The sequence below is a fragment of the Myxocyprinus asiaticus genome, chromosome 6 (genome assembly GCF_019703515.2).
Source record: "Myxocyprinus asiaticus isolate MX2 ecotype Aquarium Trade chromosome 6, UBuf_Myxa_2, whole genome shotgun sequence".
Lineage (NCBI taxonomy): Eukaryota > Metazoa > Chordata > Actinopteri > Cypriniformes > Catostomidae > Myxocyprinus > Myxocyprinus asiaticus.
The window spans coordinates 36576919-36604224 of NC_059349.1; the positions used below are offsets into that span (position 1 = coordinate 36576919).

The following is a 27306-nucleotide window of genomic DNA, read 5'->3' on the forward strand; positions in this document are numbered from 1 at the left end:
AAACCCATTCAATTAGTGACAAGCAGCACCCACCATTAGACATTTTTGCATCAATTCAAGCATGAACATATTTCCCTCTAGTGTACTGATCCTCCTAGACACAAGTTCTGGTCCTGTGTGAACCTTGAAGTAATCGCCTTCACATAAATGATGGTGATCTTGATTCAGAGGTTGCATTTTCGCTCTAAAAATACATATTTACACTGAAGGTAATGTTTAGGGTTGGTGTTTGGGTTAGGGTGTACAGTTAATAAAATATGCATTCCTGTTGACTGTATTACTTTATTTATAACAAAAAAATACAATTTGGTGGACATTTCACACAGAAACTAGAGCTTGACCGCACCCATACGTTCAACAACACTTCCAGCTTTGGCCACTTCCGCAGTGATTCCAATTTCGTTAAGCACAGACCGATTTCAGTGAGACTGATGTCTCTGCGGAACAAAAATGGGGGTTTCCCCACTTAGTGGCGTTTTTAAACCAGAAAGGGCGTTTTTCAACCACTTCACTTGATTTGCTAAAATTGAGTGGTCAGTTCCCAGTGCCTTTCTCACCTGAATGACATCCAAGCTCAAAAATGCCCATCTGGTTTGAAAACGCCCACTGAATGGGAAACCCCCATTTTTGTTCTGCAGAGAGATGCATTTAATTTTAGAAGCAAAACTTTCAACCTACTGTTGCCCAATTTACAGTGAGATCAGTCTGATTTATGAAAAAGGTAACTTGACTGTAGCTTAACCCTCCTGTTATCCTCAGATTTACTAACATCTTTTATCCTTGGGGTCAATTTGACCCCAGGAATTTAAACCTCCAGAATATGATTTTTACCCAAGATTATGTGTCAGGTACTTTATGTTTCTTTGTTGACTACCTAAATAGCCATTTAAATAAAACATTACCCCCCAACCCTCCCCCTTATACATCCAAAATACCTATTGCGCGACTATGGAAAAATATGCAAATCACCATAAAATCTCACTGAATGAAATCTCACCAAAATTGGAAAGAAAGATCTTTTTTGGTGTTTTAATGGCTTTATATTATTTCTAAATACAGATTTTTGTTATTTATAACATTTGGAAAGAAGAACAATTTCTGTTATCAAGGATATGGCATGTATTATGTTCGAGGTCAATTTGACCCCAGGAAAAACAAACACAATTTCAAACATTTAGAAGGATTTTATTTGTAAAACAGAACATCATCATCATCATCATCATCATCAGAACATCAGTAAGGAACACATAATTGTTCTTTATTTACAAAAAACACCTATAAAAAGTTAATTTGAGCATTGTGTCAGGGATTGGTCTATTCTACTGTAAGTGCTATGTATGCAAATATGTATGTGTGAGATTAAAAAAAGTTATGTTACGTAGTTATGTAGTCACCAAAATTAATTTGACAGAATACGAACAGCATAGACAGAATATGAAAAGCATATTATTTTTCCTACAGCCCACCAGAAGGTACAGTCCAGCCTTTTGTCTGCACTGCTGTGCACATTATGTGCAGAGAGTGTGTGCGTGCTCCTTGCAGACGTATTTCTTGCATTTCACACAGGTGTTGCTGGTCTTGGAGTCATTTCTGTTGGGACCTTCACAGACCTGGCACCTGCCATGTTTCCTGCCTGTAGTTTGAAACACTGGGTTGTGTGTCTCCATTTGGATGTCCTTCACAACAGTTGCAGCAGCTGTTGATGCTCTTGGAAGGCACAGTCTTCTCTCGATATGACATTTCACCAGCAGGTAACCCAGCTGCTCCAGGAAAATCCTCCTTCGACTCAGTTTTCCGCTGTTCCAATCCTTGTTTATTTCACTCCATAATACAAAGGCATTGTAGGTGCTCACATCAATGATGTTGAAGAAAATGACAAGGGGCCAAAGGGCAGTCATGCAGCGACAGCTGTAGGTGGCTGTGACCTTGTCCAGATTATCAACCCCTCCCTTTGTCTCATTGTAGTCCAAGACCATTCGTGGTTTTCTGTCTTCTCTGGTGCTCAGGACAGCATCTTTGTGCATGGTGCTCATCAGCTGGACATTTTTCCCTTTCTTGGGGCAACAGGAGACGACAGTGGCTCTGCCATTGAAGGCAAACATTGAAGATGTTACCTTCCTGTTCTTCATCGCAAAAAGCTCAGAGGGAAGATCCAACTTGTTTTTTCTCACTGTTCCCAACATGGTAACTTTTCAGCAGTTCCTCACCCAGGGTGTACGATGTGAAAAAATTATCACATGTAATGTTATGACCATTCAGTCCTTCAGCCATGTCTAGTACCACCCTCTTGCCCTGATTTTTTTCAGGTGCTTCCCCAGGGGATTTACCAGTGTACACCTGCATATTCCAGGCATAGCTGGACTGTGCATCACATGCTGCCCATATTTTGATACCATATTTAGCCGGTTTAATTGGTATGTATTGTCTGAAGGGACAGTGCCCACGAAATGCAACCAGACATTCATCCACAGTGATGTGGGGGCCTGGATTGTAATGAAAGGGTAATCACTGGACCCTCTATCCCATACATCCTGTATTGCTGCAAGTTTGTCACGCTCTCCTCGGCCCTGCCTTGTTTCTCTGTCATCAAAGTGTATGACATGGGAGAAAACATGGAATGTCTTTAGAGACATGGTGGCTGGAAATATTGCCATTCCAGTGTCAGCATTCCAAAGGCTTGTTGTTGCTCTCCTTTTGACCTGTACACTCCTGCCAAAATGAGCAACCCAATGTAGGTTTGAAAGTGGGTCACATCCAAGTCTTTCCAACTGTCCCCATACACGCACCTCCCCTCTAAGTTTGTCATCTCAATTATATCCTTTTTGATTGATGGTGTTACGAAGAGCTCAAATGCTGATTTTATGTCTTGGACATGGCTGTCAGTGTATCTGGTGGGGCCTGGAACCATTTTGATGACAACAGCAGCGCTAAGTCTAACCTGTCGTTCAAGTGGGGAGAGGGACCATAACAAATTTCCATTTTTGGAAGGTAATGTGTCTGCTGGTGGTTCAGAGACACACTAAGAGTCTCATTCTCATCAGAAGAGGATGCCTCATAATCAGGGTCCTCCTCAACATTATCATCTGTCTCAGACACATTCTCCTCTATGTCACATTAACTGTCAAAGAACTGTGACAAAACCTCATTGACAGAAAACCTTTGCTTAGAGGTCATTTTCAATTGAGAGAGAGCATAAAGAGAGAGCCCACAGAGCACCAAGAAAAATGGTTTTGGAGGCTGCTGTGCAAGCTTTTATATGTTTGCTCCTCCCCTATGTTGGGTGAACTATCAATGTCCACATGGGAATTATGTTTTCCCCTCCCCCATGTCATGTGAACTATCAGTGGTTCTCGCAACACTACAGGTATGGTTATGTTAGGTTAGGACCCTAAAGCAGAGGGAAGTTTTTTGTAGATTATAAAATTGCATGTTATAGTGACCTCAATATCATCCAAAACAACCAAAACAAATGTATGTAAAATTTTGATGTTTCTTATATGTTTTATACAGCTAAAACAGCCTGGGGTCAAAGTGACCCCAAAGAACACTGACGCTACAAAATGTGTACAGGACACTGAAAACATATCATGTTAATTTTATTTTTACCCAGTTGTCCCCATTAAATTAGGAAAAGTCATTAAATAAGAAGCAAAAATGTCAATCATGTATTTAGAGATGTTAAACATTGAATGGGGTCAAATTGACCCCAAAGATAATAGGAGGGAACTTTACATCAAGCCATCATTTACTCACACTCATGCCATCCCAGATGTATATGACTTTCTTCTGCTGAACACAAGCAAAGATTTTTAGAAGAATATTTCAGAAGAATCTGTGCCAAATCTTTTAAGCTCCAAAAGGACATAAAGGCAGTATAGAAGTAATCCATACAACTCCAGTGGTTAAATCCATATCTTCAGAAGTGATATGATAGGTGTGGGTGAAATACAGATCAATATGTAAGTCCTTTTTACCAATAAATCTCCACTTTTACTTTCACTTTCTTCTTTTTCATATCACCACCTACTGGGCAGGGAGGACAATTTATAGTAAAAAAATGACTTAAATATTGATCTGTTTCACACTCAGACCTATCTATCGCTTGTGCAGATATAGATTTAACCACAGGAGTCGTATGTGCATTTTGGAGCTTCAAAATTTTGGTATGCATTCAGTTGCATTGTGAGGACCTACAGAGCTAAAATATTCTTTAAAAATCTTTGTTTGTGTTCAGCAGAAGAGAGAAAGTCATACACATCTGGGATGGCATGAGGTTGAGTAAATGATGAGATAATTTTCATTTTTGGGTGAACTATCCCTTTAATGCAGCAAAAAAGGTATTTAATTGTAAAAACTAAAAAACTTTAGATTTATGTTAATGTTGTCAAGTTATACCCATGAATACACATGTGAACCCAGTGTTATTTTATGCAGTGTGCAAATTATGATTTTGGTAATCTGTACCTCCATCAGCTAGGCTGGTAATTATAGTAATTAACAGTGGAAGGCTGCAAACATCAGCCATGTTGAGTATTCTTAGAGGGGATGCTATGAGCTACAGTTCTGCTCTCAGCACTACAAGCAGATAGCACATGTCAAATAACATGACTTCAAAACATACCACCTACCAAGAGTGAGACACAGTACTGTTTCCTATTGTACTGTTGTTTTTACAGAATGTTAAAACATTTCTATAGGGTATTCTGTTATGAAAGTCTTAATCAAAATAAAGAACAGATATTATAATCCAGAGGCCAACAGTGAGTTTTGTTGCTGTCAGGATTTTGTACTTAAGCTGGGGAATGTTTGAAGAATGTTCAAGTAAGCCTATGGGCATGTTAGTTAGAGCAAACTGACATCAACGGTCTTCTGACAAACCATTCTTTAATATCAGTGGTCTTCAATGCCTCAAGCGCTTGAGCAATTGCATGCTTAATATTCCACTGGAGAAAAGGATCAGATTTTCATAATGCACTTTACTGCAATTACCAGACATCAAGAAACAGTAATGCATATTTAACCCACCAACATTTTAAACATAATTTATGTAGGGTACAATGGGGCTAAAGTTATAGGGGACAATTTGTCAACTTCATTTTGAGATAACAAGATGTTTTTTAGGAGCAAATTAAGATAATGCTTACTCAAATTAACCAATTCAGAAAAGGGTGCACCATTTCTTATTCATTTAAATCACATCTGACATTTCATTACATTTTAAGTATTCTATAAACAAATTAATCTTCATTGTGATTGGATCGGTCAATGTGAGCCCACTTTGAAAAATTTTCAGAACAAATCTATTCACCCAACTTTAGAAAAACCAATGTGTTTAATAGAGGCCTTAAGCCCCTGCAACAGGGGGCTTTTTACCCCAAATGCTTTCCTTTCTCTTATTGGACAATTATTGAAATTCTTTTAATATAATAACCTTGAACAAAATTGAAAATTACAAATAAGTATTTTGTCACAAAACAAATGTGATAACTTCCAGGATATTCATTAACTAAATACATTTACATCATTTAAAAAAAAAATATTAAATATTAGATCAAATTGACTCAAAATCTACCTTTAGCCATTACAGTCAATGATTTCATGGAAGAGGTAAAATTTGTTGTTCATAGTGACAAGTGTTTTGGAAAATAGTGTGGTAGCTTTTTATGCTATTTAGCATTTTTTCCCCGTTGTACCCTATATTTACATCTACTGAATGACCAGTAATGAAATCAATAGTTGGCAATTATGGGTCTGTTGGGACTCAACCCATACTGCATCGTTACGGTAAATAAGATCCCTAACCATTCAAGACAACACTTGAGAAGTGGATTGAAATCTATGTTTAGACAAAATCAGAAGTTGTTTTATTTTTTATTTATTTATTTTTTGTCATATCCGACTCAAATCTGATCAAACCACACCAAAACAAGGTTTGAAATCTGGTTAAAATCAGATTTGAATCTTTAATCTCATCTCTGTCTGAATGTTCAGATTGTATTTCAAGTATTTTTTTTTTAATTTTTTTTTTTTTTTAATTTTTTTTATTTGGGTCATAGCATGTTTGTAATGTTATACAAAGTGTGAAATTTTGTCTGGAACCGTGTCTCATGTGTCTTCACCTCTTCCTTATATATCTATGTGAAATTCACTATGCACTGAATAGTTTTTGAAAACCATTTGAAAACCAAATCAGATGTGTGTGCACTGTGCAAAGTGAACAAAGTCAAACAGACCATAATATCTCTTTAATGAAACTATTCTGGGCATTTCATGTTTATACAGAAGAAATTACACCTAACCAGTGATCCTCAGAAGTGTCAAAAGAGTACCTTGAACATTCAGTGCAGAGAAACACTTGGCAGATGGGCAGCTTGAGGGAAGAGATTTCATCGGCTAAAGGTTTTGCTACTGCTGAAAAGGGCAAACAGAAGAAATACAAAAATAAAAGGCATTTATTCAGAATTATGGCAAAAAGCACATTCTGTTATCTCTATTATTCTTGTGTTCAGCAAACAGAGAGTTGTGGTATACAGAGATGCAATATTATTTAAGAAGGTTGGAGAGAGGAAAATAAAAAAATAAAACCTTTTACGTATGAACAACTTTAGAGAACAGATGTTTTCGAGTCCTTTGAGTTTCAATGAGTATTGAATTCATAGTTTTACAGTATTTATAATAAATGTAATTCATTAAATATGTTTAAGCCAATCACATAGATTTAATGCAATTAATACATTTACTTAATTTCAAATTGTACTCTATTCTGGGTAATTTCTAAAGACTGGTTGGGACCAATGTGACCACACACACACTAACAGATCCATAAATTAGTGAAACACACATTAATGTTACACTGTTATGTTACACAATAAGCTTTGGTGATAATGATATTTAGCCATACAAAAACTACTTATGACTTAACATTCAGTAGTTCCATCTTAATTTCAATTGATCTGGATTACAAATAAATTAGCATTAAAATAGTCTTTCTCGGAACAAGTTCCTCCATCATTTACTGATAAATAGGAGTCTCACTATGGGATTGTGTGTGTATTTTGTATGTGTCTTTTTAATGCAAAATAATAATAATAATAATAAATAAAAAAATAAAATATTCCAGTGGACAATAAACTCTGGAAAACATGAATTTAGACATGATGTAGAACCTTAAGACCAAATATTGAACGAACTGTATACTTCTATGGTGTCTTCCCTGTAAGGGTTCTTATTAGCAGTACCAATACCAATTTTCAAGACATGTAACTGCAGCAAAGTAGAGAAAAAAAGAGAAAGATAATTTGTAAAAGATTTAATTATAGGAAGTGCTTTTGTTCATGCTTATGGATTAATTACAGTAAGTGCTTGTGGAAGACAAAAATAGTTGGATTTCTTCAGGTTGAAGAAAAACATCTCTGTATAGCAATTTCAGGTGGTTCTATGGGAAGGTTCATAATAACATTACTTGGGCTATGCACACTGCTTTTCCCTCAGAATAACTGCAGCCTCTCAAATGTTTTGTTAGGGAGCAACACCAACCACTGCCAGCCTGTAGCACTCTTACTCAGCAAGAATTGTTACATGAATGCTGTTGACTATAGTGTTGGGGTAGTGCAAACCTAAAAAATATTACCTTCTAATCATAATTAGTTACAAAGTGTGCATGTAATGGAATACAAATATAAACGTCTTTGCTGAGTTTTGTAAAGTGCAAGCCATGTGGAGTAGAATTTCTGATGTTATAGCAATGCCTGAGAAACCCATAGTCACAGTCAGATTCATTTTAAAAGACTATGCAAACAATATAAATAGAATTCATGGCCAAAAGTATGTGGACATGCCCTTTATTAACAGGTTGGGCTAATCTCCTTAGACAAAACATTTTCTGTAGAATGGTGTGTATGGAAGTATATTAATGACAAATGTCTTTGGCACAGAAAAGAATGCTGAATTGCCCTCATTGAAAAAAAAAAAGCATTGTATTAATAGTAAATTTTTTGGGGATGCAATTTCATTTGGCTGTATATTTAAGCTGTGAATCTTTCAATTGATCATTTAATCATTAAAAATTCAATAATAAATATTCATCTTCCAAAGTTTAGTTCCAAAATATCGTTATTGTTGTTTTCGGTCCATTATATTTTGCTTTGCAAATTCGCCTCTAAAATTACCACCTTATGGAAAAGCCTAGTAGCAGTGAGGGAAGATCGTGCACCTGTAATCTACTGGGGTGTACCACAGAGATCAGTAACTTTTTTTCAGAAATTAATACTCAACAAGAATATATAGTATGAGTCTGGTGTTTGGGTGACCACATACTTTTGGCCATGTAGTATATAAATCAGTCCTGAATAAGAAAGTAACACCAACAATGTAACCATTTTGTATGATTTAAAATTATGATTTAAAATGTATGTTTATTTGGCCTTTACAGTGGCATTCAGGGCAGCAGAGAAGGGCAAAGGTCTGGACAAATTTATAGTCCCTCAGCAGTTCCTCAGTCGACCTTAGAGAAATTACCAGTTAATTTGCTGTCTTGATTAAATGAGAGGCACGGGGACCTGCATCTGATCTGCATTATAATCACCTTTATTTTAATTAGCCAAGAATTTCTTTGCATGTTCTAAAACGTTATGTAAAAGGTAATGCTTTAATGAGTGTCCAGCTATTCCAGGGGTGCTAAATCCTGCTGCTGGAGATCTACCATCCTGCAGAGTTTAATTTAAACTCTAATCAAAAACACTGAAGCTGCTAATCAAAGTCCGTGAGTTTGCTTGAAAATTACAGACAGATGTGTTGAGCAAGGGGTGGAACTAAACTCTGCAGGAAGGTAAATTTCCATGAGTGTGACTGACAACACCTGTACTGCATATCTGTAGACCTCTTCATGCTGGTGTCCTCGCAGGTCCAGGCACAGAGTGGGAAGGATCCGGCACAAATTAGATGTGTCGTGTCGCGGCCAAATGGCCAGGATGCCGGGCCACCATTCCCCACACACGCTGCGGCCCAGAGAAGCCAGGCCACTCTAAAGAAGCCGCCGCCCCTTGCGCCACGGACCAAGGAGGGGAGCGTGTTGTGGCCGCCGGACCCCACACATACTGTAGTCCCATTTACCGCGAGGATGCCAGATTCCCCTTTGTTTTGGACACTTTCCCCTATGGACATACCTTTTCTGTTTTATTATTTAAAATAAATGCCTCTCTAAGGCCTGATGCCACACCCAATTTTCTGTCTCTTGCTCACCCCGCCACAACATTAACACCACATAAGTCACATGACATAGAGAGGAATCACTCAAAAAACTAGATCATACAATAAATAAACCTATAGAAATATAGATCTTAGATACATGCATTAAAAATATGAGGAGAAAAAAATAGACCAACAGGACAGGCAGACAGGTGGGCAGAAAGAAAGTAATAATTAAAGCAAATTAAAGGCTTTGTTTACATTTGAATTTTTGGTTAGTAGGAGTTTGAATAATCTTGGCCATTTTAACATTCTGCTAATGTTAGTCTATGGGATTTTTGATTGCCCATGTGTGAAAATTGGCTGGTTGGCACACAGGACATTTTATCAGTCTGCCTGGAAGCCGAGTTGTGTTCACGCGGTTCTGAGTTGATAGAATGAGCGCTTCTGAGACAAAATAATCACAGAATTTGCCTGAGTTTGCCAGGTTTCGTTTGAGGTACATAGCAGAAAGTGAAGCGGATATCAACGAGCTGAGCTGCATTTTCTGCATTGTTTACTTTGTTATGTCTGTGAAATTCTTTATATTGAGGTTTTCTTTACTGAACTTAAACTCTCTTCACATTTTCTGCTTTTCTCTCCATATTCTCACGGAAACTCGCAGGCCATTATAAAAATAATTTTTTCCCCCCATGTCTGTCTTTAAATATGGTATACATATTCTATAACCCCACCCCTAAACACCCCATCATGACAAAACCGACTGTGATAGGTCACTTAACATGCCAGTTAAATGGCTTTTCCTGTCTAAATGGGCGGTTCTTGGCCAATTGAAGCTGCTATAGAGCCCAGACATATGCCGCAGTCATAAGTCTGGCTACGCGAGACTGTAGGTGTGTTCGACTTGAACTGCATCTCGATTAACCAATTGGTGAGATTTGCCGGTTGCAGTCGGGGGAGGAGTTGAAAATAGAGCCGTCAAGCCAGACACTTCCTGTCGTGTACTGAACCTACATCAGTCATTGAAGATCACACAATGTTTGCAGATGAAGTGGAATTCAGATAGACAGATGGTTGAATTTTACATAAAATAATTAGAAACATTGTTCTTTTGAAAGGGTTATGTGCTACTTAATACAGTGCCCTGCTGTGTGTACAAAAAGAAAGTCAAATAAAAGTCAAATAAAAGCTCCCCAATGTTCAAGCCATATCTACGCCCTTGGAAACATGTGTCACCGTTGTCACATTATGAGTCTGTATGAATAAGCTGTGTGGTCATTCAGCGCTCGTACAGCTGCTTTGGAGAAACTGCTGTGGATGAACCAGGCGGCTGTTCTCGAATCGCTTCTTGCGGTACTTCGATGGCATACGTCATGGTGACGCGGTGGTGGCTCCATCTCAAATCTGACAAAATTTCTAACTGACATGCACTGCTTCAAGTATGGTGCTGATCGGTCTGTGCAGCGCTGCATTAAGACAAACACACCTTATAACAACCCGAGTCAGAACAGTCTGAAGGTCTGTGCCAAGCTTGAAAGCTCAAGGAGTTACAGTCAGAAATTTGTTTTGGTTTAGGGATTTTGAAAAAAATAAATAAATATACTGTAGAATAACAGTATGTTGGCTTTGTCAAGCAATGTCAAATATTTAACCAATCTTCAGGCACAAACATAATCAAACAAGGGTGAAGGTCAAAGTCTCCATTTTTTCAATGAACAAATTTCATTCCCTTTATATTGCACTGCTTACACATCCATATTAAGGGTTGGGAAGAAGGAGTGCATGAAACAGCATTATATATTTAAAATACAAAATATCAGTTTTAAATTAAATTACATTCAAATTACATTCAAAAACTGTTTAGATTACTACTGAATGTGTTACTTAGAAGGTATTAAATTAAATTAAATTACATTCAAAAACTGTTTAGATTACTACTGAATGTATTACTTAGAAGGTATTACTTATTACTTCTACTGGCACTTCTTTAATTTTATATTTATTCAGTTTGAAAAAATTATCCAGTGATATTTAAAAATGCAATCTATTTTATTAATGAACAACCTGATTCACAAGGCACAAAAATGGAGGAGTATACAGAAAGCCACGAGTGCATTGTGTTAATGTCATGGACTTACAGAAACCATTTTACAGTCATAGGTTCAGCAAAGGTTACAACGTACAAGTGCAATGCAAGTTGTATTTGACAGAAAAAGACTACCTGCTTGAAAACATTCTAACCAGAAAAAAAAGCATCTTGAGGCAAGTCTTTCTCAATATGGAACAGTTAACCCAAAAATGAAACTTTTGTCAACATTTACTCACCTTTCCAAACCTGAATGACTTTATTTTATTGTTCCGTGGAACACAAAAGGTGATTTATTTTTTATTTTATTTTTTTTAAGAATGCTGGTCATTTATTTACAAAAGCAATTACATGGGCAGTATCAAAAAGGAAGCAAAAGCATCATAAAAGTTGTCCATGTGTTATATAAATCCTCTGAAGACATCAATTTGAGGAATTTACTGCTCTATTTGATGCGTTCATGAGAAAAGTAAATAATGTCCGATTTTGTGAATGAATATTTTTTTTTTTTTTGTTTGTTTGTTTTGCATTGGGTCTTTTCAATGAATCGATTAATGTGGTTTGCAAAAGCAGTCTGAATGATTAATTAATTAATCAGACTGATTTGGTTCTCATGTTCAACTCACTGTCTCGATGCAGTTGCAGCGGCTACAATATAAGACTATCAATGAAAAATTACTTAAATTTGGATCTGTCCCTGTGAGCAGACCCTTGGGACCTCTGATAAGTTTAAAAAAAGGAGTAAAGTAAATTGATTTAAATAAATAAGCAGTTTTCATCTTCTTTTATTCATATCATATATGAAATTCATTTTATGAGGAGTTGTGTATGAGTGAACAAGCACAGCAAGAACCTGAATATGGATCTTAGGCTTACAAGCATACATAGACATATAGCAGAAAGGTCATGTAGTATGACCACATACATGTACATATGCACTACCATAAAACAACTGTCATTACTATATCTGGCAAAATGACGATGCCCAACTCCTAGCCTTTATATAGAGAACTCACTAGCATTGGGGGTCTCACTTGTCATCCAACAACAATCAAAACATCTATGCAGTGCTCTTGAACAGTAGATGGCAGTAATCACATTTGACACTAGTACTCACTAGCAGTAGTGAAAGAGTCATTTACCATAAGGAGGAAGATAAATCTGAAAATGGCATGGTCAGAGTAAATAATTGCAATTTCATTACTGGATGGATGCTGCTCTAGACTAATGTTTTTAAATATCTTATGCCAGTTTGACTCTGTCACTCCTGCCGAATATACAGTAGTAGCATCTCTATCTTCTATGCTCAGGTTGCTTTCACGTGATTAGTGTAGTTTATTGGTGGCTGTCCTCTCTATTCAACAGTCTCTAACAAACCACTGAATCACAGATTTTTTATCAACACTGCTGACATCATGGAATAAAGTCCTTGCCTTGCTAGGTCACTAAGAATGGATTACCTTGGGACTTTAAAGATGCTGTATAATTTTTTTTACAGTTCCTTTAAATTAACAGTCATTCAGCCATTGTTGAATTTTAAAAGACATTTTCAGTTTAAACTAGGATGTACTGATCCTACATTAGTTGACCTGGTATGAAACTGAGGTGTTAATTAATTAGACTCTTTCAAAGCCCATCTGTGATACTGTGTGAGTTAAGTTAGTTTGACACTCTTTTCCACCCATTTTCTCTCTGGCTATTTTCCTTTGTCACAGTGCATCTGTGACTGCAGCCTGTATTGGATTATTGGCATTGGCAGGACTGCATGTGAAACAATGAGAAAAGTGAATTGATCACAGTCTGCCTGTGCCTTCAGTCAGCATGACATTGACTAATTTAAAACTCCTCTCTAAAACGCAGCTGTTGAGATGTTTCCAAGAATTGCCGCAGGAATCATAGGTTAGTTACTGGCAGCTGTCTAATTTGTCAGGACAGCACGTTTAAAGGTTAAAGCGTGTATTATTTAACAAATCGTAATGTTTTTTATTTTATATTTTATTGTTGATCAAAGAAATGGGATCACTGCGCTCTACCGGTTGAGGGTGTACATTTTTAACAGTCTCAAAAACAAGATGATCTGCACTCCTTTTTCTCAATTTTATTTATATCTCACAGTAAAGGAGAACACAGACTTTTTGGCCTCACGGCCTACTTCAGTGTGTCATTCTACTGTTGACAAAAAAAAAAAAAAACTTAATGTTGTATACTGCAGTGTGGTTATGCTAGATATGTAAAGCATTTGTTAGCAGATTATCTACATTCCCCTACTTCTGACTAGTAATAGCAATAGCAAATTATTGTTCACTGCTGTGATGTAATCTAAATGCTACTGACTATACATTTTTTTTTTTAATTATAAAAAAAAAAAAAAAAAGGACAAGCCCTTTGACATGTCCTGCCCCAAACTTTTTAATACTATTTTAATAGGAAATACTGTATGTCATCAAAATTGTGGAGAAAAACCAAACCAAAACAAGAATAAATAAATAATAATAAAATAAAAAACTTTTCAAGCAATTTAATAGGGGCTTTAAAAGGATAGTTCACCCCCCCCCCCCCCCCAAAAAAAAAATATATAACAAAGTATAGTATAACAAAAAGAAAGCAAAATAAAAGCAGCACATAGTCATTTGTCAATTATACTTGCATTTAATATAAGTGCAAACATTATGTTTAGAGCAGAATTTTCAGTTATTTTAGTGGAGTAAATGTATTAACTGAGCTTCAGACATGTGTGTGCTTCTCATCTGTGACACTTTATGCTGATATCAGGCACACTAAAAAAAGTTCTGTGGACTCGTGCATGTATGTACAGTATGTGCTTTAAACGGCAAAGTCAAATAAAAAAAACTGACAGGTAGAATTTTCACCCTAAAACACCTTGGGGAGTCAAAAAATATATCACATATGCCTGTCCAATGTAATGAATACACCATTATAATGGATGTTACGCCCCTGAATCTAGCCATAGTTAAAATTAAAACAAGTATGACAGATAAAAATTGATCATGACAGAAATTTTACAACTCAGCACGTCAGACTGATGGATAAAAATTTTTTTCTAGTGCAACCCCAGACACCACTAATAATTTCATCTCAGCACAAAACACCTCTAAAACATGCACGTCCACATCAAAAAGCTCAAGTGACCTTGAAAGCAAACCAGATATAGGCAAATTGTCAAAGGTTGTGCACATTATCTCACTAACTCACTCGTATGAACAGTATTACAAAACTAATCAAAATGAAAGACTCTGATTATTTTGCAGTTATTGCAATCTAATACAAACCAATACATCAACAACATCTCAAAGCAATGGCATACACTTCATTAAAATAATGAGCAATGTGCTTTAATTAATCCAACTAGCAAAACATTATAATAATATTATCTTTTAAAAATGGCCAAGGAAGTTCACTATGCAGGTCTGAACTCGAGCGGTCAATTCCGAGGACCATGTCAGCTTGACATACATATGATCAAAGCTTTTGATTCGCTAAGGGGCAAAGGCAAATGTGCCCCTGTAGGCTATCACTGAACGCTTGTTGCACATGTGCATTACGTTCTCCATATTACCACTGAGGATTATGGGCTAGCCCCATGCATAGCAAATGAGAATGATTAAATGGCTTTAACGCAACAGACCTTAATAATTATAGATTTTCTCAAAATAATACATACATTTGGTGGGGTGCAGCCCAGCCTGCCCCTAATGTAGAGACACCACTGCTTCTGTTGGTCATGAACATCAGAATTTATAGTAAGCATTAATAATATATGAATCAGTGACACCTGTATGAAAGAATGGCATTAACTTGGCACTAACCTGTTAAAGTGGACAGTTATTTTGATGTTGAGGGTTAATCCAATTCAATGTACACTGTAAGTTTTGAAAACACTTGACTAAAATGTTTCTCATGATCTTAAAAAAATTTGATCTGAAGGCGTATGCTTAAATGTTTGAAATTTGTTTTGTAGACAAAAATATAATTGTGCCACAATATTAATTTATTTCATTATAAAACTAAAATTGAATAAAAAATAAAAATAAAAAAAAGTTTTTGAAATTGATGACTTGGACCAAATAATAAAGAAAAGCAGCCAATAAGTGCCCAACATAGATGTCAATACTGTTTAAAAAAGCATCCCAGGGTGATACTTCAAGAAGTTGGTTGAGAAAATGTCAAGAGTTCATGTCTGCAAATTCTAGGCAAATGGTGACTATGAAGATGCTAAAATATAACACAGTTTTGATTTATTTTGGATTTTGTTTAGTCACAACATAATTCCCATAGTTTCATTTATGTTATTCCATAGTTTTGATGACTTTACTATTATTCTAAAATGTAAAAAAACAACAAAAAAAACAAAACAACAAAAAAAAAAACATTATAATAAAGAATGAGTGTTTCAAAACTTTTGACCAGTAGTGTATGAAAATCTAGAAAACCTGCATCTTGTACATATGACAAGTAACCGATGCAAAGCCTGCAAAACAAAAGACTCACTTGAGAATAGTTTTTATGTGCACTTGTTTATGAAAACGACAAAAGCTACTGGTTTATTATATCAGAAAAGTATCCTTTTTGAAATCTAGTTGCTGTAAGTATGACAGATAAAATATGATGTTCTCTTGTAACATTGCAGTTATTTGTTTCTTTCGACTGAAACTCATTAATAGTAAGTCACCCAGTGGAGGCTAGGCTGAAAATTTTCCCTCATTTTCAAGAATACTGGCAGTCTGAAGAGCTTTGTTATATGTTAGGTGTGTGGGAGTGATTCTGTCCTAGATGCTTATGCATGATTACAGTACTGTAATTGAATTTACACAGTGCTCTCGCTAACCTATGACAATGTTAGATCAGCCTAAGGCATCTTTATCATTAAAGAAACACAGCACTTTTATTTTAACAACATTGCAGATGGAAGCTGTTTTTGTTTTCTTCTAGCATCTAAACATGTGCAGTTGTCCCATACAGACAAATGTGAAATTCACCAGTGATGCTTTCAAGCTCATTAGAGTTTTAATGTTCTGTCAATAAAAATAATAATAATTATTAGATTAAAAGAAAGGGTTTTATTATTGAAGTCTTTTCAGTTCATATGGTTTACAGTAAATTCAGTAAGTAAGTGCATGACTAAACTCTGCAGTTTCATAGAGAAGTGCATAGAATTAGAATGAGACGGTCAGACCACTGAACCATGGCAATTTGGATTGGTGGATCAAAGATGGCTGCAACAGAATTGCTATGATACCAGATATATCTCTATGGCAACTGTGCAAGCACCCACTGTGCCACTGTAAATCTTACAGTCATGTGTAGAGTTGGCTTGGGGCAATGCTGCTCACAGCAAACCAGTTGGAATAAAGATGTATTTTGCCTTATTTTTAGTTTTGTTTGAAATCAGAATAACATTATTAGAAAGACATACAGAACACCAATATTCTATACAAAGGCATTAAAAGACCAGAGTTATAATAGAAGTAAAAACAATAATACACACACACACAAAACTTGTTGAACAGTTTTATCAACCAAGGCTATTTTCAGAATGGAATACTAGCTTACTATGTATTGAATATTAAGTGAAAGTAAAAACAGTCCATGTTAAATGTTTCAAAGAGTAGTATGCTACATTGTCATATGACCTCATTATTTTACTTGTTTAATTCAGCAAGTGTCATTCAGCTATCTTGAAAATAAGAGTTATTTTTCATTTTTAATCAAATTTTGTGTAAGAACGAGTAGTATGGTACACTAAAAAAAAAGCTAGATTCAATCGTGGACAGTGGTTCCATGTGTTTGAATCAAGTTTTCTAAACTTAAAATTACTATGTAATCTCAACAAAAACATTTTGTGTAGAAAGAACCTAGTTGAATTGGATAAACCCAACAAAATAAGACAAGTCAATGGGCCTCATTCATGAAGTTTTCATAAATATATGAGTAAATTCAGAGTAATTTGCATAAAAATGTACCTTCCCGAAAACTTTCCACCGGATACACAAACGCTTCGTACTCACCAGATTTGTTAGTACAACTTGTGTATGTTAGTGAATTCCAAACATTCGTAAATAGAGAACGTGTGCACGTTCATTCACAATTAATATATCATAATTCTTCAGACTCGCAAGTAAATGAGAATAGGAAGCTTGTAACACATATGCAAATAGTAATAAAAGTTTTTTTTTTTTTTTTTTTTTTTTTAATGGAGTGCATTCACATAAAAAAAAATATTGATTTAGCAAACACTCACATCTAAAAAGAAAGTGAGGAACTTACAGTCATTTGCTGTCATCAGAGGTTCTTTTGTGAATTATTTTTAATTCACAAAAGTCCAAGTCCAAGAGGTCAAGAGGTCAATAAAAAATGGTTTGACATGAAGCTTTAGTGTAAAAAAAAAATGTTCAGTTCATGCCGACAAGACCACCACCTTCTCTGATTCAGTTGAGCACATTGTCAGCTTATATTAAATAATAATAATAAAAAAGTTCAGCCAGTCATGTTAGAGTCATGTTTTTTTTTTTTTTTTGGAGAAAATCAAACACAAAACCACATCAAGAACTTCTGCTGGAAATAAGCAGATTTTTGAAAAAATATATACTTTGAAAAAATAAATGCAAGCAGCAAAGAAATGTTATATTATTATTATTATTATTTTATATAAGGTTAATTTCACTCATTTTAAATCTTAATACTTTTTTTTTCATTACTTCTTAAATTTTACTTCTATCAAAATGTAGTCATGTTCGGATGTCTTATGCATGATTTACACATGGTTGGGTGCAGGTGTAAATTTAGTTTGTACTGACTAACGTTTTGAAAATACTAAAACTTTCATGAATCAGAAAAATTACGTCAGAACGGCTTTACGAACTGTTTACACAAAAATTCATTCTGCTCGTGTTTCATGAATGAGTCCAATGTAACTCAAATAAATCTATATTATTTCTTTATGTACAAACTAGTGAAAGTTAATGTTAGCATGCTAAATACACGATGGCTAGCACAGCATTACCTTAATGAAGCAAGCAATTAATTTAATGTATGACATCTACCTTTCCTCATCGTTAGCTCAAACTCCACTCTTCACCATAACAGTAACCCCAAAACTCCAGCATAACAGAAACCCTTCTAAATCACAACATAACAAAACATTAAACACTAACAAGTATGCTCCTTTATATTCATCTTGCACAACACATAAAATAACACTTAATTTTTAAATTTTCTCTCCCTGTCGTGTCCCATGCAAAGCATACTGGAAAATGGAAATGCCCAGTTTCATTAATGCTACATTAACACCACAAATAGTATAAATGTAGTCCCAACTCAAATGGATTAAGTAAACTTCCATTATACAAATTTAAATGGATAGAACATATTGAATGAAGTTGTGACAAAATGTTCTAGAATTGTGTTGCTTTAGTTCATTTTGTTTAAGTAAACTGAACAAGCAGCAAAAAAAAAAAAAAAAGTGAGTGTAATAGCCTATGCATTTCAGAACATAGCCCAAGTTTTCAACAAAGATAAAAAAAAAAAAAACCTTTCAGTTACCTTGGTTACTTTGATTGGTAACTGTCTGCTGCTGACCCACAGAAGGGTGTTGATTAGTCTATACATTTTCACTAAGTACTTTAATGTTTAGGAAGTGGAAATAGCAGATTTTATTTTGTAATAACTGCAATTTCCTGACTAGGGTATTTATTCAGAAAAGTAATTGAAGGCCCTGGCCATTGAAAACATGAAGAGCATAAGTGAGGTAAACGACAAAACAAGCTAATCATCTTTATATAAGTCAGTCATGAATAGTGGCAGTATAGCGCGGAGGAGGGCGGGGCCGGGCGGAATGATGGACGCCCGGACCCCAATCAGCCTGATGAGGCAAGCAAGGGATAAAAGGCGACCGGAGACAGCAGCTTGAGAGAGAGAGAATTACGGGCAGCTGCCTGGCATGTGTTTGTGTGTGTCTTTTTATTTAATTAAATATTATTTATATCGTTAAGCCGGTTCTCGCCTCCGCCTTTCCCTTATAACCCCTTAACAGCCAGGTATTCAGAAAACTCTTTTCTCAAAAAGATTCCATTATCATAAACAATAATGTTTTGCTCTTTTTGGCTCATACTTAGTTACACTAATAAAAAGTTGGTGGAAAAGAGAATGCATTTATTTGAGGTAAAAAAAAAAGGTTGCATCACACAATAGAAGCACAACAGATACATTTAAGAGGACTTTGTTTACAAGGACTTTAGTTTCTTTGTATTTTTATTTGAAATTCTGTTCTTGTTTTTGCAGATCAAGTGTAATATTTGCAATGTAAAATACTTTCTCCTATTTCTGCTTAATGTGGTTAAACCAGTGGTTCTCAGCTGGTTTTGCTTTGTGACCCAGATTTTACATTGGACATCAAGTAGCGACCAACCATAGTAAAAAAATTAACCTGTATTTAATGTATCCTGGGTCGGATTTTCTTTTATCTTGCATAGTTTTGTTCATGGTTCCCTATCTGTCACTCACTCGACATTGGTGTCGATGTAGTGACACTAGGGGTCACTCTTGGGAGCCCGAGACACCTCTGGTCTTTGATAAAAGGCCAATGAAAATTGGCGAGTGGTATTTGCATGCCACACCCCCGAACATACGGGTATAAAAGGAGCTGGTATGCAACCACTCATTCAGATTTTCTCTTCGGAGCCGAACGGTCATGCTCGCTGAGCTGAATACTACTGTTCATTCACCTGCTGGATCTGATGGCGCATTTCAGCGGCTTCTCCCTCCTCTGCACTGTTGCACTGCAGAGAACGCCCCTGGGCGCTTCGGCAGAAAAACTAGAGAGTATATTTTCTGAAAGAGCATTTTTCCCCTCTAAAAGAGTATATATTTCTCTAAAAGAGCGCACACACGGAACGTCTTTTTAAAGATGCTTTTCCGATTGTGTGTTATTCCTGGTTGTGCTCGTTATCTCTCGCCTTCTAACGGTCACGATCACTGTCTTTCGTGTCTGGGCACTGCTCACGCGGAGACAGCATTCGTGGATGGTCACGTTCTCATTGCGAGAATATGTCCATGGCAACGTTGCGGTCACGGCTCGCCTTCGTAAGAAAGCGTGCCACCCCAGAGGCTCCCGCCTCGGTCCTTTTACCCACGGGTTTGAGGCCAGCGCGGCTAGCACTGTGGGCGATTTGGGGACCCCAATGGGACCGCCTCCGCCGGGTATCCCCCCGCGGACCTCCCATTCCCCAGCACGCTCGTCTGCCCCGAGCGGGCTTCCGGGTGAGTCAGCCGGCTCGTCTCACAGCGAGTTCGACCTCTTATTCGGAGCCCGCGAAAGTGATGAGCTCTCGAGCGCAGCATCAGAGAGCGGGCTCGTCCAGTCGGAAGCCTCAGCTGGGCTCCTCCCTTTGGGGTCGATCGCCCAGTCACAGGCTGACGCGGAGATGACGACATGCTTTCCCGGACAGCCGCGAGCGTCGGTTAGAGTGGATTTCACCGCTCTTCCCTGAACCCTCGCGGCTCGGTGATTGGTTCCTGGGCTCACGGCACCGCTCAAAGCCACGCCCCGCCCCATTCCTTTCTTCCCGGAAGTGCATGAAGGACTGACAAGGTCGCGGGAGGCACTTTTTACTGCCCAGTCCCGATCTTTTCAGCTTCCCTGCTCTCACTACCCTCGATGGTGGGGCGGCCAAGGGATATTCGGCAATCCCCCGGTGGATAAAGGCGCTCGCGGTGCCCAAAGCCCCCGTCCAAGGCCTGTAGGTTTACGTCATCTCTGACGGTCGAAGCCTACGGTGCCGCTGGACAAGCCGTCTCCGCCCTGCACGCAATGGCTCTCCTGCAAGTCCGCCAAGGCGCTAAAGGAACTGCACGAGGGTAGTTCCGCCCCGGGATTGATGCAGGAACTGCGCTCGGCGACCGACCTCGCTCTCCGAGCGACGGAGGTCACGGCGCGGTCTCTCGGGCGGATGATGGCCACACTAGTGGTCCAGGAGCGCCACCTTTGGCTCAACCTGGTCGAGATGGGTGAGGCCGACAGGACACAATTCCTTGCTGCCCCCATTTCCCAGGAGGGCCTATTCAGCGACACCGTCGAGGACTTTGCCCAGCAGTTCTCGATGGTAGAGCAGTAGATGGATGCTAGCCGGCTTATCCTGCCCCAGCGCGGCTCAAGATCCCGCACCCCATCTACGTTGACTTCCTCCGAGCCCTGTGGCAGTTGAGTTTTTGGAGAGACTCGCTGCCGGCCCAGTACACGCGCTAACTATGAGCCCGGTTCTGGGGTAGGTGCTCCGCATGTGGCGGTTCCCTGTAAGGCTAACCCCATGCGATCTATATCTTCCGCTAGTTCGTTTCCCTGCTGGCAAACTGCGTCTTCCTTGGGCAGAGCCCCTCTGCCCCAGTCTCCATGTTGTAGTAACTCCTCCCCCATTGGGCAGGATCTACCTTGAAGGCTCTCCACATGGTTGGAAAGACCATGTGATGTATTCTTCCACTTAAATATCTCCCCCTCTCTTGGGGCGAGGTGTGGTCTCCGCGGTGTCCTCCCCTTGGGAGGGACACCCCCCGACTAGACCTGGCGGCCCAGTCGGATAATCCCCCTTCTTTTTTAGGGAGTGGAAAAACAGAAGGGGAAAGAGGCCACGACTGGGTTAAGCCTGTCTCTATCTCTGGGTAGTCGACTTGTCCCCAAAAAGGGCCGTTCGACACTCATAACTATGTTGGGGGAGGTTATCTGTCGACCTGGTGCGCTGGCTATGAGGCACACAGCAAGTCTGCCCACCACACACCGCCAGTTCACGTAACACAGTTCAGCCTTGTGGCGTTTTGTATAGGGACCCCTAGTGTCACTACATCGACACCAACGTCGAGTGAGTGACAGATAGGGAACGTCATGGTTACTGGTGTAACCTCCGTTCCCTGATGGAGGGAACGAGACGTTGGTCCCTCCTGCCACAACGCTGAACTACCCGCTGAAATGGCCGGACCTTATATCGGCTCCTCAGCGTAAAACCTGAATGAGTGGTTGCATACCAGCTCCTTTTATACCCGTATGTTCGGGGGAGTGGCATGCAAATACCACTCGCCAATTTTCATTGGCCTTTTATCAAAGACCAGAGGTGTCTCGGGCTCCCAAGAGTGACCCCTAGTGTCACTACATCGACACCAACGTCTCGTTCCCTCCATCAGGGAACGGAGGTTACACCAGTAACCATGACGTTTTCAAGTATAAGGGTATTTATCAAAAGACTTTATTTTTGTTGTTGATGTCAACAAAAAAGATAAAGGAAGTTTTATCACCCCCCTTTTAAAAATTGAAGAGCATATTTATTTATATGAGAATACTATATTTATTATTCCGTTTATTTCCTTATTTCAAACATCATTAAAACAGAACATACACTCACTGACCACTTTATTAGGTACACCTGTCCACCTACTTATTCATGCGATTATCTAATCAGTCAATTGTTTACTCAGAATGGTGGCAAAAACAAAAAACATCCAGTGAGCAGCAGTTCTATGGAAGGAAACGCCTTGTTGATGAGAGAGGTCAACGGAAAATGGCTAGACTGGTTCGAGCTGACAGAAAGGCTATAGTAACTCAGATAACCACTGTACAACTGTTGTGAGCAGAATAGCATCTCAGAATGCACAACTTGCGGATGGGCTACAACAGCAAAAGACCATGTCGGGTTCCACTTCTGTCAGCCAAGAACAGAAAGCTGAGGCTGCAGTGGGCCTACCATCTGTGTACCTCAACAGAAATCGAGATTCCTCAGACCAGGCTATATTTTCCAGTCTTTAAATGTCTAGTTTTTGAGAGCCTGTGCCCACTGAAGCCTCAGCTTTCTGTTCTTGGCTGACAGAAGTGGAAACCAATGTGGTCTTCTACTGTTGTAGCCCATAGATTGACTGTGAGTTATGTAGAGTTATGTGTTTCCACACAGTCATGTGTGTACAGGGAATACAGGAGTGGGCTGAGAACACAGCCCTGCGGGGCTCAAGTGTTGAGGGTCAGTGATGAGGAAATGTTGCTGCCTATTCTAACTACCTGCTGTCTGCTTGACAGGAAGTCCAGGATCCAGCTGCACAGGGAGTTGTTTAAGCCCAGACCCCGGAGTTTCTCATCAAGCTCGGAGGGCACTATGGTGTTTAATGCTGAGCTGTAGTCTACAAACAGCATTCTCACATATGTGTTCCTTTTTTCCAGGTGGGAGAGAGCAGTGTGTAGTGTAGATGCAATGGCATCATCAGTGGAGCGGTTGTTGCGGTATGCAAACTGCAGTGAATCCAGTGAGGTGGGCAGCACAGAGCAGATGTAATCTCTGATTAGTCTCTTAAAGCATTTGCTGATGATGGGGGTCAGAGCAACAGGATGCCAGTCATTTAAGCAAGTGATTTTGGATTGCTTTGGTACAGGCACAATGGTGGATGTTTTAAAGCATGTGGGGACCACAGACAAGAAGAGGGAAAGGTTGAAAATGTCTGTAAAAACACCAGCCAGTTGGTTCGCGCACACTCTAATGACGCAGCCTGGAATGTCGTCTGGACCTGTAGCTTTACGGATATTCACCCATCGGAAGGATCGGGTTACATCCGCTACAGAGAAGGAGAGTGAACTAACCTCTGTAGCTTCAGCTGTGGGAGCTCTCTCCATGAGGGCGGTGTTATTTTGCTTGAAACGAGCATAAAAAGAATTAAGCTCATCCGGCAGAGAGGCAGCGGTGTTCACGGTGGAGTTTTTATTCCCTTTGAAGTCTGTGATGATATTAATTCCCTGCCACATGCTTCTAGAGTCTGTGGTGTTGAACTGTCCTTCAATCTTGTCCCTGTACTTGCGTTTGGCTGCTCTGATATTTTTGCGGAGGGCATAACTGGCTTGTTTATGCTCCTCTGCGTTCCCGGAATTAAAAGCGGAGGTCTACGCATTAAGTGCCGCACGAACATCACTATTAATCTACGGTTTCTGGTTAGGGTAGATCCCTATAGTTTTGGTCAGTACAACGTCCTCTGAGCACTTACTGATGAAACACGTTACGCTATCAGCGTATACCTCGAAGTCGTCATCAGAGGCGGAACGGAACATCTCCCAGTCCGCGTGATCAAAACAGTCTTGTAGCACAGAATCTGATTGGTCCGTCCAGCACTGGATCGTTCTGAGGGTGGGTGCTTCCTGTTTCATTTTCTGTCTGTAAGCTGGCAGAAGCAGAACGGAAGAGTGGTTCGATTTGCCAAATGATGGGCGGGGGAGGTATTTGTAGCCATCCTGGAAGGGAGAGTAGCAATGGTCCTAAACCTGGTCCCCTCGTGTGTTGAAACTGATGTGTTGGAAGTATTTCGGAGCGATCGATTTGAAATTGGCTTTGTTAAAGTCCCCGGTCACAATGAACGCGACCTCAGGGTGCGTGGTTTCCTGCTCACTTATACTCCCATACAGTTCCATGAGTGCCCGGTCTGTGTTGGCTTGTGGCGGGATGTACACAGCTGTGATTATGACCGCTGTGAATTCCCTCGGTAGCCAGAATGGTCGACACAGAAGCATGAAAAATTCCAGATCAGGAGAGCAGAAAGACTTGATAGAATGTACGTTCCTCTGATCACACCAGGATTTGTTGATCTTAAAACATACACCACCACCTCTGCTTTTACCTGAGAGGTCTTTCGCTCTATCTGCTCGGTGTATGGAGAACCCCACGGGTTCGATGACTGAGTCTGGAATCTCTGCAGACATCCAAGTTTCTGTAAGGCAGATAATGCAGCAGTCCCTCGTCTCTTGTTGGAAAGAGATCTGCACTCTCAGCCCACAGAGCTTGTTGTCCAGAGACTGAACATTTGCCAGTAGAATACTGGGTAGCGGGGGTCGATTTGCGCAACGTCTTTGTCTGATGAGAACGCCGGCTCTCCTTCCCCTTTTCTGGCTGCGTTTGCGACCGGGCTGACCAGACAAAAGGCTCCGCTGCCGTTTTTTTTAAACAGCGGGTCAGCATTGAGGAATTTAAAGTCCGGTTTTCAGTGTGCTGTTGCATAACCAATGTCCAAAAGTGTTTGTCTATCGTAGACGATAAGGCAGACAACATCCAAGACAAAAAACAAAAGAACTGTAGACAAAACACACAAAAAAACTGCAATGTTGGGTCAGAGCTCGCAACGCAGCAGCCATACTTGGCGCCATCTTGAACTTAGAGTCTACGTCTGCGTTAAGTCTACATTTTTCTCCCTCACCCTAAGTCTCCACCTCCTGCGACCAAATCACCTCCTAAGTCTCCTTATCCTGTCCCTGCTCTGTGGCTGCCTCCCAGGCCTCCTGACCCTGTCCCTGCCCTGTGGCCACCTCCCAGGCCTCCTAATCCTGTCCCTGCCCTGTGGCCACCTCCCAGGCCTCCTGTCCCTGCCCTGTGGCCGCCTCCCAGGCCTCCTGACCCTGTCCCTGTCCCTGCCCTGTGGCCATCTCCCAGGCCTCCTGACCCAATCCCTGCGATGAGGCCGCCTCCCAGGCCTCCTGACCCTGACCCGGCCATTTGGCCACCTCCCAGGCCTCCTGATCATCCACCAACTTCCCCTTAGCACCTTGAGCATCCTCCGGATCCTTCCTCGTCAGTTTGTCCCTACCTACCTTCCCATCCATCTTTGGGCACCAGGAGTCGCCCCTTTGGGGCAGTCACGAACTGCTCATGTATTTTCCCCCTCACCTTCAGTTCACTTCAGTGTCTGTTTAGTTTTCCCCTGTGCTCACGGACTACAATTCCCAGCATGCACCTGTTGATGACTCTCACCTGTCCTCCATCTTCCTCAGCTGTTCCCTGTTCCCTCATCTGTCATCTGTTTGTATATATATACCCTCTAGTTTCAGTCTCTTATTGTCAGTTCTTATGTTCCTATGATCGTTGTCTCCTTATGTGTTACTATTTAGTTCTTTGTATTGATCCACATAGTTTGTATCACCTTCTTCATCATTCATTAAAAAAGCCTGCATTTAGATCCATTGTCTCATCTCATCTCTGCTTAACGTTACAATATTACACAGGAGGAAAACATAATAATTTGTCCCCAAGTCTTGGAGGCCCACACTTTAAACCCCTTTATGTGGGCTACTTGCTCTTATATTTACAGTACAATAACATATAATCACAGACCATAGATGGCTCCTCATTACCATGGTTGGGTCAATGTAGCTAGTTTTCAATAATAATAAATTGTATTTAGGGCTGCCTACTATTTTATCTTTAGGGGCAGTGGTAGCTCAGCGGTTAAGGCTCTGGGTTACTGATCAGAAGGTCAGGGTTTCAAGCCCCAGCACCACCAAGATGCCACTGTTGGGCCCTTGAGCAAGGTGCTGTATCATGGCTGACCCTGCACTCTGACCCCAGCCTAGCTGGGATATGTGAAAAAGAAGAATTTCACTGTATATGTGCAAATGTATAATGTGTGATAAATAAAGAAAATTATTATTATTACTTGACTTCCTCCATAGTGCTTTAAACTAGAAAATTCTCACTAGAATTCAAATAGGTCACAACAGTTTTGATGTCTGTGCACCACAGTATCCAGGAAAGCCCGGTTGTTGTGCACGTGTACCAGAGAGCAGAGAAGATCATTAGTGCAAGCTGGTTCCTTTACACTTGGATGAAAGCTTTAATCGCACCACGGAAATATCACAGTGCAGATGAGAAGCCTTGAGCTGAATGCAAGATTATCATTAAATTTGCAACAGCAGCCCCAAATTTCACTTGGGTGGCCACTGAAAAATGTTCAATGGGAGAACCATGGCATTGTTCTTTCCCTGCTATCCTCAACCCAGTCCGAATCGACCTGCGACCCAACCTAGCAGTTGAGAAACACTGGGATAGACAACTAGTAGTACTGTATTTTCCTGAAGCTAAGTCAAAATCGCATTGTTGAGAGAAAAATAAAAACACAGAAGTCGCATCTGTATATAAGTCGCACTGACAGAGAAAGTATATGGTAGGCATTAGGACCCGGGAGCAGCTGCCGGACTTCCCTTCAGCCATTCAGAAGCATGTCATAAGTGCTCT

General features: G+C 39.6%; 1 pseudogene; it reads right to left on the reverse strand.

The window, feature by feature from the left end:
• Positions 1–1508: 1508 nt before the first annotated feature.
• Positions 1509–25898, reverse strand: LOC127442718 (piggyBac transposable element-derived protein 4-like; annotated as a pseudogene).
• Between the last annotated feature and the right edge of the window lie 1408 nt (positions 25899–27306).